The sequence below is a fragment of the Bactrocera tryoni genome, unplaced genomic scaffold (assembly GCF_016617805.1).
Source record: "Bactrocera tryoni isolate S06 unplaced genomic scaffold, CSIRO_BtryS06_freeze2 scaffold_7, whole genome shotgun sequence".
NCBI lineage: Eukaryota > Metazoa > Arthropoda > Insecta > Diptera > Tephritidae > Bactrocera > Bactrocera tryoni.
Genome location: NW_024396366.1, coordinates 21,789,659 through 21,794,722, shown reverse-complemented (window position 1 = coordinate 21,794,722; position 5,064 = coordinate 21,789,659). Strand labels below are relative to the sequence as shown.

The 5,064-nt window shown below is 31.9% G+C and overlaps 1 long non-coding RNA gene across 1 annotated transcript; it reads right to left on the bottom strand.

The window, feature by feature from the left end:
* Nucleotides 1-2,878: 2,878 nt before the first annotated feature.
* LOC120781726 lies at nt 2,879-3,672 on the bottom strand. Its single transcript, XR_005706146.1, has 3 exons — nt 3,361-3,672; nt 3,196-3,223; nt 2,879-3,129 (listed from the first exon to the last, which is right to left on the bottom strand). It is a non-coding gene; the product is annotated as an uncharacterized LOC120781726 (long non-coding RNA).
* Between the last annotated feature and the right edge of the window lie 1,392 nt (nt 3,673-5,064).

Here is a 5,064-nt window from a genome sequence, read left to right as displayed (position 1 = left end):
ATATACATATATTACAAATATAAAACAATGAAAAGTACAGGTACCTTTTCACTTCCGAAATGTTTTGCTTTACAGTGTAAACATATATTAGTCAAACCCCCAAGCGAACTATACTCCGGAAGAACTACGGAGTTTAGGGCAGCTTTGAAATAACTTGCCATAGATCCTGCATGACTACGGCTCTAATAAAACAGGTCAATTCATACACATACATACATTAACAATTAAAAATTCCTTTTTATCTATAACATTCACATCTTCTCTTCGACCTGTTAAACTCCTTTTTCGTCTAATTCGCCTTTGGTTTGGCATTTTATTTTTAATAATTAATCTGAATCTGAACTGAAATTCGATGTAGTATGTATGTATTCGCTGGTAATAGCCGCCTTGACTTTTGGAAGAAAACTGAACTGACTCAAAGCTTACCTAACGCAATAACATTTCTAATCAAAATAACGCCGACAACAATATTTCTGTTAGATTTTGCACTTGCGTCTACGCCCATACATATGTATATACATACATATGTTTGTAAGTATGTATGTGTGAATATAAAACAAAGTAGAGTGCGCATGTCAAAGCGCAGTGTTCCTTAGCTCGTACATACATATTCGTGCAACATAGAAGAGAGCGCATGCCAAATCGTAGATAGCGCCTTAGCGCATGCATATGCATGTATGTACCAGTGCACATGCCAAAGCAAACATTTGTAATTTGTAATATTCGTCATTCTCTTATTGTCATAGATAACTTGATTAGAATCTCTTTTCTTGCTCTCTCGCTTGCAGCTGATTTTTTCTGAGCTGGCAACAAAACACAATCAGGGTGCCGTCAACCAGCAGTTAGTGAAAAAGGCGGGATGCCAGAAAAGCAGCGCTATAATTACTTGACGAAATTAGTGTGAAATGAAACTGTGCGAACATATTTTGGCAAAATAAATGTTTATGTCAATTAATTAATGATTTTGCATTTTAGCATTTACATATATATGTATGTATGCATTTTCAGTGTTTAATTTAGTGTTTTGTATAATTTATTAAATACCCAGTGGCATCATTGGCAAATGTTATAAAAAATGCGAGTTTTGACAGCTCTCTCTCGAACCAAAGAGTCTCGTATCAAGTTATCTATGCTTATTGTCATTTTGCTACCGAGCAGACAACATTGTTGTTGTTAGATTTCGCACTTGCGCCTTCGCGTATGTGAGTATGTATGTAACGAAAGCAACAGACAGAAACATTTATAATTATTCATTCTCTTACATATATGCTCTTTTCTGTAGAAGCGCTGCTTATATTAGCTTAATGTAAAAATTGAAGAACTTTAAACGCAAATATATCAAAAGTGGTTTAATGAATTTATAATTATTTAATAAATAAATTTGTGCAAAGTTTCAGATCGCACACTTTAATTTGATGTATTATTTGTCTCTGTACGTTTTGTAGATCTCTGGAAATAAGCGCCTTGTCTTAGAATAATGTATAGATTTTTGAGCTAAGATAATAAGTAATAAAGCATTAAGTTGTTGGAATTAGAAATAAAAATACTTGTAAATTTATTAATTTAAAAATCACTTAGCACACTCATCGTTAAAAAGGTTAGATTGTTTACAATTATGAGGAAAAGAGCCTTGCCACATCTTAAACAGTAAATATGTAGGATTTTTAACAATTTTTCTTTGTTTGTTTTATCGCATGATTCTTTTTTCTATATTAACTATAAAAAAATACTTTCTACATATGTATATGTGTAATATGTAATTTATGTGACTGAAGTACTTTCGCGAAGTACTCCTTTCTGCGTTGGCGGCCTTCGGCCGCGCTCTAAAAAGATAACTCTGGCCGAGCGAATACCCGGGGTGACTGAAGTACTTTCGCGTAGTACTCCTTTCTGCGTTAAAAATAAAAAAATATATTGACTTTTTGTTATAAAGTGGTGAAAGTGGTTATATTCTTTGGTTATTATGCACTCATATTCAAACAAAATTTAAGTTTTCGTTATAAAATTGATAAATTTTGATTATTATTTCTGTCAGCGATTTCCATTTATTTTTTATGATACTTTGGTTTGTATATTAGGCGACGATATATGTATATATATATATTATATTTAAAATATATTATTATATAATATTACTTATACATATGTATAATATTATTATATAATATTACTAATACATGTATATAATATTACTTATTTGCTTAATAAATTTAAAAAAGAAAATATTCATATGCATGAATAGAGGAGTTTTTGCGAAAAAGAGGCATTTCAGCGAATTGCCTTGTCATCACATGGCAGCGCTACATTTCTTCGTAATTTTTGGTAAACAAATGAGGTTCAAACGAGTGTAAAATGTAATTTTTAAAATAAAGATGTTTTAAATAAAAAACCTGCTAAAAGATTAAAATGTGAATTTATTTAAAAGATTATAGTGTAATTTAATTAATTTGAAGAGAAAAATGTAAATAAAGTGGGTTTAACGTGGTAAAATAGCTTCTTGAAATGTTCGAATTTTGCGAATTTTTGAACTTTAAGGTCGAATATCTCGTAAACTAAGCGTTTGCGGTACCCTATATATTTTTTAATCAGGAGCACTTTCTCTTTCCAACGGTACCTTCAAAAAAATCAGCGCCAAAGAAATCGGAATTGTGCCCATCTCTTCTATGCAAACATTTTCAACGACTGTACGTACATATACAGGACCACATGCCTTAGACAACAAAGAACTATTTGAAATCGATTACCATTACACATCTAAAAATATATCGTCTAATTCTATTCGTAGCGAAAGGAATAGAATTACGATAGTTGATTCGAAAATTGATATTAATATTAATAATTCCAATTAATTCTTCAAGATTCAGTCTCTGAGATCGGAGGGATTGGCTGCATTTTCATATCTCCGCCTTATTTTTACAATTTTATCATACAAATAGTACCTTGAATATCAACAGTGCGGATTTTCAATTTCTTCATCTTCTGCATCAATTTCTGATTTGGTAGCATGATCGGATTGCAAATAAGAATCCTCGGAACCTAAATTACTCATATCAGAACTAATTTCTTTTGTCCATTTTTCATCACTTTCTTCAAAACTATTTTCTCGAAGTCCATTTATGTATCTTGTAACTAAAAGACAGAGACAGAACAATTACACAAATAAAATCACTGACTACAGAGTTCTAGTATACTTACGCGAACACAGAGGAACGGTAATTTTTACCTGTAATGGAAGGCATACACACAACAATTAGTTGGTTGATTGAGTTGGGCTAGAAATTGCCCTTGTATTGTATTCACTTCGTTGCTTAAACATGAGTTCGGAAGTTGTTGCTTTACTTATTACGAGTATATACTTACATATGACGCGCTCTCTTCGACAGCCGAAATAAAATGGCGAAATCGTTTGAAATCGCACGACCAACCCAAACACGATCCAACTAACACAGCCAACTTGCAAAATATGAAAACATTTTGATTTTCATTCAATCAGTTGGTACAACTCATACAACTGCCCCATATACATACATACGTAACAATTAGTTGTACAATTTGATGAAATTGGTACAAAAATTGGTGCGTGTATGCCTTCCATAAGAATACTTCATAGGCAATAAATAAGTGCAATTTCACAGCTCAATTACATATGTATATACGAGTAGAACTTAAAACTCTTCGCTCTTTAGACACCACATGTTTTTGCAAGAAACCTAACCCAACAGACAAGGATACGGATTGAGCCTGAGCTCCACTATACTAATTGAATTTAAAAGCACAGTAAACGCAGCTATTATAAGGGGAAGAATTATCGTATATACATACATATGTATGTAATTTCTCATAACTGTCAACAAATATTTGGTTAAGTAATACTGTAGTTCATGCGTACCACTAAATCAGCAGAAATGCTTCACACTGTAGAACATTTCTGGGAATATATAGTATGATGATTTAATTTTGTTATGATATCTTGTAGCTTGGGATTACGTGAAGCACTGAACAATATTATTAGGAAAATTTCAACTTATCACCAGAAATATATCTTACAAATTTAGCGATATATTTGGAATACGGTGAGTTGCACATTTGGCATATTCCTACTATGATCCTTTACACCAAATTTACTGCTTGCAACTTATACCATGTTCAGAAAGAAAATTTGAAAGGATTAGATTACATTTAAGCCCTTCACTAATCAGCCCGTTCTCACTGCCGTTGGAAAGATGAAAAAACAGCTGTTTTTGCCATTCAAGAATTCACATCGCTTAATATTTATCAAAAAAAAGCATTTTCATATAGTATTTTGTAATAAAAGCCGAATTCTTTTTAATATTTTCCATATAATGGAAATAATGGACGCATTTTTTCATTTGGGAAGTCGATTTTCATGTAAAATTAGATTCATTGCTTTAAAAAAAAATTGTTTGTTTACATTTTTTTCCCTTTGTAGTGTCTAAATCAGCTGTGATAATATAGATTTCCAATGCTGACAAGTAGATGGAGCAAAATCTGAGTCGCACAGAGAGATTTAGCGTGGATCAGTTTCAGATCACTTCGATGAAGTGATTTTGAACTGTCATTTTTGTATGGGGAAATCTTGATAAATTTATAGGATTAGTAGGATAAATCACTCAACAGCCGAAAACGTCTGATTAAGTGTCGGTCTGAACATGGTATTAATCTGTAAAGTGCTGAACACATAGAGCGCGACACGACACGTGAACTGTAAATGACGTTGTGAATCCTTCTACATGAACATATGAAAGAAGGCAGCGACATAACAATGGCCGACATGTACACAAGACAACACAGCTGTCCATTTTGCATGTACACAATTTCGTTGTGGCCATACTAATACCTTTCACTTCAATGAAATTTTAATATTTTGTTCATAGTGAATTTTTTTTTTTGTAAAAAATAAGTATGTAATTATAACTTTATTTGTTTTAAATTATAAATTGTTATTACAAATGATACAGCTGAGCTATTTTATGCTTTTATTTGTAAAATAACGTCAGGTGTGTTAAAGCTCTGAATAGTTTTGCATTTTACATATTAGTGGCA